This window comes from Schistocerca gregaria, chromosome 1, assembly GCF_023897955.1.
Source record: "Schistocerca gregaria isolate iqSchGreg1 chromosome 1, iqSchGreg1.2, whole genome shotgun sequence".
In the NCBI taxonomy this organism is placed as follows: domain Eukaryota; kingdom Metazoa; phylum Arthropoda; class Insecta; order Orthoptera; family Acrididae; genus Schistocerca; species Schistocerca gregaria.
The window spans coordinates 689,286,654-689,298,749 of NC_064920.1; the positions used below are offsets into that span (position 1 = coordinate 689,286,654).

The 12,096-nt window shown below is 40.4% G+C and overlaps 2 non-coding genes across 2 annotated transcripts; one reads left to right on the forward strand and one right to left on the reverse strand.

The window, feature by feature from the left end:
* Positions 1-9,959: 9,959 nt before the first annotated feature.
* Trnaa-agc (transfer RNA alanine (anticodon AGC)) lies at positions 9,960-10,032 on the reverse strand. Its single transcript has one exon. It is a non-coding gene; the product is annotated as a tRNA-Ala (tRNA).
* A 165-nt stretch (positions 10,033-10,197) lies between these two features.
* Positions 10,198-10,270, forward strand: Trnaa-agc (transfer RNA alanine (anticodon AGC)). The gene has a single exon. It is a non-coding gene; the product is annotated as a tRNA-Ala (tRNA).
* Positions 10,271-12,096: the final 1,826 nt, after the last annotated feature.

The following is a 12,096-nucleotide window of genomic DNA, read 5'->3' on the forward strand; positions in this document are numbered from 1 at the left end:
GAGCTGCACCGCAATGGAAATCTAAGGAAAAGTTCACATCCATTTCATCGAGCTGCGCAATTGACCATTGAGCTTTTAAGCTGGAAACCTCTAAATATAAAGACAATGCCTTTGGGAAGAGTGCTTATCACCGTATTGTTGTCGATTATGTATCAATGTTTTCGAATCTGTGTAGTGGAAAAATGTCCATCGTTGACATTTGTTCCTTCGTGGCTGCTGAAGCAGCAAAATGCGGTTTCTGGCTAGTAAACAACGTGCCATTTTTCTATTAAATTACGAAGCTCTCTGCTCTGGAAAATAGCCACTGTTGACGATGAACCTTTCTCGGAGAGAATGGTGGATCCGGTAGTTTCACTGTGCTTTCTGAGGGGAGTCAGTGGTATACTGATTATACGTCTCTTTTCCCCAAAAACTTACAGTTTTACGTTTAAGGTGAATATGATATCTATGTGTAATATTAGTGTACAAAACAGCACAGTCTTGCATGAAACTAGCAATGACAGTGAAACGTGTGTGCAAATCTGCGAAACTTCCGCTTTTAGAGTTTCGTTACATTTAGGCCCGCCAATCATTAATGACACAGAATTATGCTTTCTCATTTCAATTATTTTATTTATAATAGCAATATGGATTACATTATGCCGCGAGGGATTAGTCGAGCGGTCTAAGGCGCTGCAGTCATGGACTGTGCGGCTGGTCCCGGTGGAGGTTCGAGTCCTACCTCGGGCATAGGTGTGTGTGTGTTTGTCCTTAGGATAATTTAGGTTAAGTAGTGTGCAAGCTTAGGGACTGATGACCTTAGCAGTTAAGTCCCATAAGATTTCACACATCTTTGAACCTTTGATTACACGTTTCAGGCTCTGCCCTTTTCAGATGACAGATTGAGAAATTGGTAAAAGAATTTTTTTTTTTTTACTGTCTTGCAAGGTTGCACTTTAAATGTGTTAGAAGAGGACACATGCTGAAATGAAACTTAACATCAAAGACATTTAAATATGGACGATACATAGTTACAAGTAATAATCATAATATATATTGCAATATTAATACTGTTTTTTCTTATATTACAAATAAAAGTAATACCAACATTAGGCACAGACAAATTTAAAGACATGCGGTGTTTAGTGACACACTCGAGAGCTTTCTGACGCTGCGGTATGTCACCTGCACGTAATTAATAAGCGTAATTTGAGTACATATTATGGACATAAAATGTGTACAGATAGTTTCCTTTCATTATGAATAAAAAGTAATGTCAATTTGAGGTAAAGACAAGTTTGAAGTACATACAGAGTTTTCAGTAAAGACATTTTATGCAGAAGAAATGCAACAAAAAGAGGAGCAAAACTAGGAGCCTGTGTGTAGAGCTAAAAGTTGCTAAATAAACCATAAAATACACAGGAGAATACAACCTAACTGAATGAAATATGGAAATGCAGTGTTTCGTTCTCATTTTTACCCTCTTTGTTCGGCCACCGCTCGCCAAAAATGCTGAAGAACCATTGTCTACTGCTGGTGACCTACTCATTAACTACTAGCTTTTGGGTAGAACGGCGGTTAGTGTAAATTTCAATCTCTTCGATGATATCTAGTGTTCTAGCTTTCTGTTCCGAATGTTTTTAAAAAACATATTTACTTTTGAATCCGTTGGATTTACAAATAACGAGAATAGGTTCAAATGTAAATAATAATACCTTCTGTAAAACAGACTTAATTATTTCGTCGCACTCTTGTCATCCAGCCGCACATAAGCGAGCTGACTTTACTTTAATTTTTTTATGAGACTGCAAAACTTGGTTTAAATAGTAATAAGTCTGATTGGGAAATTGAAATTAGTTCAAGGTGGGGAAGCAAATGGTTTTACCAATAAAGCAATTTAAAAGCCTAAGTATAAAAAATTTCTAAAAGGTAGAGAAACAAACAGTCTGTAATAAAATTGCAGTCGCCCATATTTCTCATTCTTTTAACGGCTCATATTCCGAAAATACTGCCGACATTTTTAAAAAACTGATATGTTAGTTGGTTTTAGAACAGATAATAAACTAGGTCTGTTTTTGCGCCAGTGTCTAGATGAGGATACACACAAATACAGCGACAGAGATATTTATCAAATAAGGTGCGGGTCATGTAATAGTTTTTATATTGATCAAACGGGTAGAGAATTCAAAATAAGATTAGGGAGCACACATATGCCAGAAACGACAGCACCCTTGGTTGTCACCTGAGAGAGGAAAATCACTTTTTGCAGTCAATCGAAAATAGCCCAAGTATTTTACATTCGTAACAAAGGCTGAACACTAGATATCATCAAAGAGTTTGAAATTTGCACTAACTGCCGTTCAGTCCCAAATCTATTAGCTGGCGAAGAGACCACCACCAGCAGACAATGGTTCTATAGAATTTTTGACGCGTTTTTTCCGAAAAAATAGAAGGTAAAAATCTGTCCTCAACTAATGATAAAAATGCGAACAGAAATATGAATTTCCATACTTCATCCTGTTTGGTTGTGTTCTTGTGCGTGTTTTGTGGTTTATTTAGCAACTATTGCCTGCAGACACAGACTCCTAGTTTTGTTTCACATTTTACTGCATGTCTTCTGCATAAAATGTCTTTACTGAAAACTATGTATGTATTTCAAATTTATCATGTTGGCATTAACTTTTATTTGTAACTAAGAAAAATCCGTATAAATATTACAATAGATATTGCAGTTATCACTAGGAATTATATTTCGGTCATACAGCGCAGCTCCGCAGCACTTAAGCCACCCAGCGTCAATAAGCTCATAGGTCATAAAGTTATTTGCTGAGTGGACTAATGAACTTTCCTTTCGACGGTAATTGGCATTCTTGTCAAAACTGTACATTCCTTTTGCATTAAAAAACTGGTATGTATTCTGTTTTAAATGTCTTTAATATTCACTTGTGTTTTAGCATATGTCCTCATTTAAGAATGTTGTGTAATTTTGCAAGATTGGAAAAAAGTTCTGTTAGCAATTTGAAGATTGGCAGAGCCTAAAACGCGTAGTGAATAACAAATGGGTCCAGAAACTTCCTGTGACTATTATCTTGCGACCAACAGTCATTTTAAAGCCATTTTCATCATGATGATCACTTACACTCGGCAAGCTGATTGAAATAGCTGACTCTGTAGGCATTGTAGCGGGTGTTTGTAAAATATAATTTATAGCTTGTTACCCCAACACTTTAACTCCAGATTTCTGTGTTCTCTTTCGGTTAGAGTTGATGTCATGTCTGAAAATTGTACTATATGCTGTTCGTCTATATCCATACTGTAAAATAATACTAAAGTATTGACCACGTTCTTTCTATTGTGATTTTTTCTATTGCGCATCTATTTATATCAGTGCAACCCGTTCGTCATTTGCTTTAATAAAATCACCTAAAAATTAAAGAGCAGCGATTCTCCGAGGACACTGATCGTAAATATTGGAACTTAACAAGTTTTGCAATCCCCTTAGTTAACAGTCATATACAACTGTTCGCTGGACGAAAGATCCGTACCCAAAAAATGGAAATTTGCACAGGTCACACAAAAAAATTTAAGAAAGGTAGTAGGCGTAATCCACCAAATTACAGGCCCATGTCAGTAACAGCGATATGCAGGAGGAATTTGGAACATACATTGTGTTCGAATATAATGAAGAACCTGGAAGAGAACAGTCTATTGACACACAGTCAACACGGATTTAGAAAACATCCTTCTTGTGAAACACAACTAGTTCTTTACTCGCACTAAGTGTTGAGTGCTATTGACAAGGGATTTCAAATTTTTTCCGTGTTTCTAGATTTACAGAAGGCTTTTGATACTGTACCACACAAGAGGCTTGTAATCAAATTGCTTGCTTATGGAACATCGTCTCATTTATGTGACTAGATTCGTGATTTCCTGTCAGAGAGGTCACAGTTCGTACTAATTAACGGAAAGTCACCGAGTAAAACAGAAGTGATTTCTGGCGTTCCCCAAGGTAGTATTATAAGCCATTAGCTATTCCTTATCTATATAAACGATTTACCAGAGAATCTGAGCAGCCGTCTTAAGTTGTTTGCAGATGATTCTGTCGTTTGTCGACTAGTAAAGTCATCAGATGATTAAAACAAATTGCAAAACAGTTTAGAAAAGATGAGTGCACGGTGCAAAAATTGGCAACTAATCCTAAATAAAGAAAAGCGTGAGGTTATCCCACTTGAGTGCTAAAAGGATTCCGTTAAACTTCGGTTACATGATAAATCAGCAAAATCTAAAGACCGTAAATTCAACAAAATACCTAGCAATTACTGTTACAAACAACTTAAATTGGAAGGAACACATAGAGAATGTTGTGGGGAAGGCTAACCAAAGGCTGCGTTATATTGGCAGGACACTTAGAAAACTTAACAGACCTACTAAGAAGACCGCCTACACTACGCTTGTCCGTCCTGTTTTCGAATACTGCTGCGCGGTGTGGGAGCCTTACCAGATAGTGCTGACGATGTACATCGAAAAAGTTCAAAGAAGAGCAGCAAGTTTTATTTTATCGCGAAATAGAGGAGAGAGTATCACTGAAATGATACAGGATTTGGGGTGGACGTCATTAAAAGAAAAGCGTTTTTCGTTGAGGCGGAATCTTCTGACAAAATTCCAATCACCAACTTACTTCTCCGATTGCGAGAATATTTTGTTGACTCCGACCTAAATAGTGAGAAACGACCATCGTAATAAAATGAGGGAAATCAGAGTTATTACAATTTTTATACACTCCTAGAAATTGAAATAAGAACACCGTGAATTCATTGTCCCAGGAAGGGGAAACTTTATTGACACATTCCTGGGGTCAGATACATCACATGATCACACTGACAGAACCACAGGCACATAGACACAGGCAACAGAGCATGCACAATGTCGGCACTAGTACAGTGTATATCCACCTTTCGCAGCAATGCAGGCTGCTATTCTCCCATGGAGACGATCGTAGAGATGCTGGATGTAGTCCTGTGGAACGGCTTGCCATGCCATTTCCACCTGGCGCCTCAGTTGGACCAGCGTTCGTGCTGGACGTGCAGACCGCGTGAGACGACGCTTCATCCAGTTCCAAACATGCTCAATGGGGGACAGATCCGGAGATCTTGCTGGCCAGGGTAGTTGACTTACACCTTCTAGAGCACGTTGGGTGGCACGGGATACATGCGGACGTGCATTGTCCTGTTGGAACAGCAAGTTCCCTTGCCGGTCTAGGAATGTTAGAACGATGGGTTCGATGACGGTTTGGATGTACCGTGCACTATTCATTGTCCCCTCGACGATCACCAGAGGTGTACGGCCAGTGTAGGAGATCGCTCCCCACACCATGATGCCGGGTGTTGGCCCTGTGTGCCTCGGTCGTATGCAGTCCTGATTGTGGCGCTCACCTGCACGGCGCCAAACAAGCATACGACCATCATTGGAACCAAGGCAGAAGCGACTCTCATCGCTGAAGATGACACGTCTCCATTCGTCCCTCCATTCACGCCTGTCACGACACCACTGGAGGCGGGCTGCACGATGTTGGGGCGTGAGCGGAAGACGGCCTAACGGTGTGCGGGACCGCAGCCCAGCTTCATGGAGACGGTTGCGAATGGTCCTCGCCGATACCCCAGGAGCAACAGTGTCCCTAATTTGCTGGGAAGTGGCGGTGCGGTCCCCTACGGCACTGCGTAGGATCCTACGGTCTTGGCGTGCATCCGTGCGTCGCTGCGGTCCGGTCCCAGGTCGACGGGCACGTGCACCTTCCGCCTACCACTGGCGACAACATCGATGTACTGTGGAGACCTCACGCCCCACGTGTTGAGCAATTCGGCGGTACGTCCACCCGGCCTCCCGCATGCCCACTATACGCCCTCGCTCAAAGTCCGTCAACTGCACATACGGTTCACGTCCACGCTGTCGCGGCATGCTACCAGTGTTAAAGACTGCGATGGAGCTCCGTATGCCACGGCAAACTGGCTGACACTGACGGCGGCGGTGCACAAATGCTGCGCAGCTAGCGCCATTCGACGGCCAACACCGCGGTTCCTGGTGTGTCCGCTGTGCCGTGCGTGTGATCATTGCTTGTACAGCCCTCTCGCAGTGTCCGGAGCAAGTATGGTGGGTCTGACACACCGGTGTCAATGTGTTCTTTTTTCCATTTCCAGGAGTGTAGTTTAAGACCAAGGCTATGAAATAACATGAACAGCATTTCCTGTCAATTCACTGCAAAACCGCGCAAACAAAACCTGTTTTACGTTGAAGGACATCATTTCAATGACCTGTCGACACAGTTTCCAGTTACAAGTTCGAGGGTAATGAGAAGAGTCAGGAAGATAGATAGGTTACGAGAAGAGGCAGGACTTTCGTATGATTCTATAAACATTGGAATTGAAGTATTTATTCGGCAGCGGACAGAAATAGACTGTTAATGCTGATGATAATGATAATATGATACCAACTCAAAGTTGGAATCATATTTAAAAGGCAACTAAATAAGGAGAAGTACTGTGACAGATTTGTGTACACCATAATTTTGATAACCTACGGGCCATAAAGCTGCATGAACTGAATCTAAAAGGATACCACTAGAGGTCTGGCCTGATGAACTGCCTCATCTACGACGTTGCCAGCCTCAGCAAACATCTGAGTTGTTGCCGTTACTGAGTGCTTCGCGTTCTCCGATTTAATTTCTTTTGCGTGTTGCTCGTTGTTTTCTTTTCTGATTTTGAATTGAGTGGTCTATTACGCGATTCGAATAAGACTCCCACTACACCAGAATGAGTGAGCATTCCCTATGACCAAGCGATAGTTCTACTTTCGCAGAAGCGCGAATTACAGGTGTAGATTGCAAGCCCTCGACAGGGAAAGGGAGGGGGGGGGGGGGCGGGGAGGCTTCTGTCCATACCACTCTTCTCTCTTCAGGAGGCTCTCATCTGTTTACTTTCGCTGTCGACTGCTACTATACCGCCACCAGTGCTCCTCTCTATTCGCATGGGACACTGTTTAAACAGATGTATATGTAGATTTCTGGTATCGGAATTTGGTTGGAGCTACCCAGTTATTTTCGTGTGAATCCATCGCACTCTCCTCTGAATCTCTTAAAGGACACAGAGCAAATGTCTGTTTCTAAGGACCTAGTCGCCGACGAAACGTTAAACCCTAATCATTCCTTCCTCGGAACAATATAGAGATCGAAAGCAACCAGTTATTGTATTTTTTTTTCGAAAGAGCAGAAAAGACGGAAGTTATTAGTGAGCAGACGTGAGAATGAGAAAAAAATTATGGCCTGTTGTGCAGATCTGAGTATTGTATATTTCATGACTTTTGCTACGGTTCTCACAGTTCCATATTTTACCATTTGTGCATTGTTGTTAGTAAACTACATCTACTACTCTCTCTCTCTCTACCCGCTCACTGTCACATTACACTAATCACGAAAGAAGTTTCTTGGATGTCAGTTGTGTATCAGGAACACAAGTTGCAGAATATGGAGCCTGGATCCGGTTCGGCTACAAATTATGCAGAGGAGTAGGTGCAATAGCGAAGCGCAAGTTTCTTCATCCGAATTTGTTCCTTTCTGCAAAAAAGTTATAAATAAAAGTTTATAAGCGGTAGAGCACGTGCCCACGAAAAGCAAAGGCCTCGCGTACGAGTCTGGGTCCGCCACATAGTTTTAATCTTGCATGGAGTTTCAAGTTTGATTAAGATAATTGATGACTGAATTCACCAACAGTATTTCATGCTTCTCTGTAGAATAGTATATTTGAGCATACATAATTGACACAGAAATGCAATTTGGAATTATTTTTATTTTTGGTATCTTGTGTCGTCGTTATTACCTTCTGTCATCGTTATCAGTTTAATGTAAAACTGTCAACAACCGAAAGGTTGATTTGAGCGCCACTGTGCCTATAACCCTATAACTAATATTGCAGTTTAGTATGCTTTTACCTAAATAACAGAAACCCTGCCTCTATGATGCCACATATAAACCTCTTATTAAAATTTAGTTTAGTTTCCAAATAAAGTACACTATGGGAGGATAGTCCTGTTTACAGGAAAAGCTAATCAATAGATTTGCCCTATTTACAGGATTTGGCCGTGTGTTGTGTCTAATGGATAAGTAAATCAGACTAGTCACTTCTTTTCCTAATATCTTGCCAAGCGGTTAGAGAGAAACGCAGTATGAATAACATTATACTGAAGCTAGGACAACTCAGTTCCAAGTTAATTTAGTTGTTTAAAACATGTAGTAATGGTTGCCAGCCTATCCAGTCAATGAAACAGTGAAGCATTGGAAAAGCGGAAGTATGAATTTTGCCTACTTTCATGCAACTGTTTAATTTGGTTCTCCAGATAAATATAACTGCACTTTAACAGTGTTGGACTACACCCTTATACATTACGTTTTTAAAAGAGGAAAGGCCAAGTAAAAAACTTCAAGGAAGCTAAAAAAAAATTTGGCCACGGGGGACCTTTAGAAAAGCACTTTCCATAATGAACAAACTTAAATACTAAAATACTTCAGCACCAAAGCAGACACTTTTTATACTTAACATTTCACTGCAAGAAAACCTCTTTCTTACTGGAATTTGCGTTCATAAGCTGTTACTCTTTGAACTAATTCTGTATAATCATTTAACAGATTCTAGTAACTGAGCTCCACTTTGGTTGAATTTTACGTAAGCAAACTCTTACTATAACACTTCGCAATAGCTAAGAAAACTTTTATTATTATTTACAAAGCAAACTCTTACTATAACCCTTTGCAAATGGCTCTGAGCATTGTGGGACTTAACTGCTGAGGTCATCAGTCCCCTAGAACTTAGAACTACTTAAACCTAACTAAGCGAAGGACATCACACACATCCATGCCCGAGGCAGGATTCGAACTTGCGACCGTAGCGGTCGCACGGTTCCAGACTGTAGCGCCTAGAACCACTCGGCCACCCCGGCCGGCAACACTTTGCAATAGCTAAGAAAACTTTTTTATTATATTCACAAAAACAATTTAAATGATGCCTCTTTATATTAACTGGCAATTCATAAGTGTATAAAACAGGATACTCGGATTAACCAAACACCAGGAAGGAACCCTACGAGTATATAAGAGTATGATTAGGATGAAATAAGAGGATGAACCAGTTTCTTTAAAGTTCAAGAATCATTATTAAGACACAGTTTAAATTAATGGTTCACGCTGTACAAAAGTAAAAGCTTATTTCTGCGAAAACTGCAGGCAAAGCTTTTCGTGCGCCACAAGAGGTTTGCCTCAATCACTGGTGCCTATAGACTATGTGACTTATTCCCGCACTTGCCCTAGGTAGCACGCCAGTTCACCCTTGCCACCTTTTCCACTCCCCTGAGCCAGTTTCATTTCAAACAAAAGCACACTAGCTTTTACATAACACCTATTTCTTACATTGTTCGTACGCGTGACCATTTCTTAAGATGTCAAATTTACAAAAATATGAACGATTTAAACACAAAATATCATTAGAAAATTATTTAACATAATAAACAATTTACATAGTATTTTACACACATAACTCACATAAAGTGCAAAGAACTTCGAACTCCAGTATACACACTTTACTTTACATCTACAGAAAATACACTATAAATATGCGAAAATTTTAAAGCAAAAAAAAATGTTAATTTAAATGAACCATAAACAAATGATGCTATATTGAATACTAGGTATGGTCCTTTTGCCGTAGCTTTCTATCGACCTTTGAACTGATATACTCAGCCGGTTATAGATAAACCTAAAATTTAATGTGCATCTTGAATCACAGTGCATTTTTCAGTTTAACAAACATTTTTAGAGATGAAACGAGTGATAAATGACAGATAAAAGTTTTAGGACTGATCGGGGATCGAACACCACACCGTTGAACGCATAGTGCCGCACTTTACTCCTTAGGCACCGAGTCACACAAAAATGAACCTGGAGGCGCCGGGTATCGATCCCGGTACCTCTCACATGCTAAGCGAGCGCTCTACCATCTGAGCTACGCCCCCAGATGCAAATGAACGGTAAACTTGAGTGCTGTAATGGAACAGTAACCGGGCACTGGTGCTTTCTCTGTCCCTCGCAGGAGCTGCCAAACCAGTTTTGGCACCGACCGACCAGCAGATTTGATCAAACACGTGTGCTACAATAATTTGCCTGTCGCCATGGCAACTGGGGGCGTAGCTCAGATGGTAGAGCGCTCGCTTAGCATGTGAGAGGTACCGGGATCGATACCCGGCGCCTCCAGAGCATTTTAATGTATTAGCTCTAATTTTAGCTCACTACACGACATTTGGAAGAGTTCCTGCATAACTAATAGTTATGACAGCATGTCATAAGCAAGCCAATGTTTTTTGTCGCTTGTGAGGTAGGGTTTCACCATGTGTCAACCATTACTTTGTTGTCTGTGAAAATATCGAACATTTCCTGCATTATTGTTTATCAGTTTCATGAGGATGGAGGTATAGGATGTACTATTATTATAAATTTTTATCAGCATCTAGCAAGCGAGATGAGTATGGTTGATACATCGCGTTACAGGTCAGGAAGATAGTGGGGTGGTTGAGCAAGATTCATATCCACGCTCAGGCGCTCTCGTTTAGGTCTGTCGTAGTTTTCCGTAATGGTCTGAAAGGAATGTCACTAGGTTTGTTAGACAACGAATTGCATGACGTACTGATCAGCAGATGTACAGATAAAAATTTATTGATGGAACCGAATTAACTCTGTAGTACTGAACTCTGTCATATTAAATATGGTTCGCTAGCAGCTCTTCGGCCAATGAGACACGGTTAAACGTATCACTACTACAAAGTAACTAAAGGTCCTTAACAACGTAACTACTTTCAAAAAGATTTCGCGATCCGACCACTAGGCTGAAAATTTTTATACCTCTAACAGCTCACATGCTGCCTGAAGCTCACTCCCAGCCACTGCCGCCGCTAACATTCATCGCAATAAATACGACAGTTGAAAGTGAATAGGGAAAAAATCTCAAAGGAACGCTACACACAGTTTCCACGGAAACAAAATTGGAATTTATTTGCTTCAATTAAAACTCCGTCCCTCTCACTAACCACAAATATCTATCTAATTCTTTTCGTCAGCAGTCGAAATGACAATGTAATTAACCATAATAAATAAATATGAACAAATATATATGGAAAGGTAAGATAATGTCTGTTCTATCCATTCTGTACAACTGCTGTTTCAAGTCCTTACCACCTCTAATAGAATTACAATCTGACACCTCAGGTTGAAAAACAGCGGCGTTAGGCGACATTCCAGTCCCATTACCCGATTTATTACTACTCCGCTTTCGTGGCTTTATACTCCTGTAACTGCAGTCTGATTTCTGTAAAAGTTGTAAATGACCTTTCCCTCCACTATTTTATGACTGCTGCGTCGAGAATTTCAAAGAGGGTGTTTCAGTCAAAACTATCAAAGCTTTCCCTTAATCTGCAGATACTTTTCTTTAATCTGCATTCAAAGATAAATTGTAGGGTCAATATTGACTCACGTGCTTCTAATTTATCTCACCCGAGGTCGATTTCTACCAGTCTTCTCATTGTTCTCTAAATAATTGATATTAGTGTTTCGGAACGAGGATTTTTTTGTGAGCTGTCGGTTGAGCTGTTTAGAAAACCACTGAGAAGAAACAGATTCCACACTGAGATGGAAAGCTCCCCATAAAGTCATGTGAATTAAAAGAAAACAAGGTCACGCACCAAATGACGGCTTATTAAATGAACATTACTAAAGTGGCCCATTTGAGCATGAAGGCGCGGCTAGCACATCTCACACAGACATACCGATAATGAGATCTATTAGACTACGAAAGGACACTAATGGTCACTATAACAAAATGGTTTACTGCCGAATGACAGCAAACATGTTTTATCCTCTAAATCAAAAATACGAACAACTAATAAGAGGTCAAGGGAATGCAAATACGTACTCTAGCACTGGCATAGGAGGGCGGGTCCATCAAAGAACGATATAAAGCTGTGTCGGAATATGGGCAATGATTGTGGTTGTCGGAATATGGGCAAGTATTGTTGACAATGTTAATG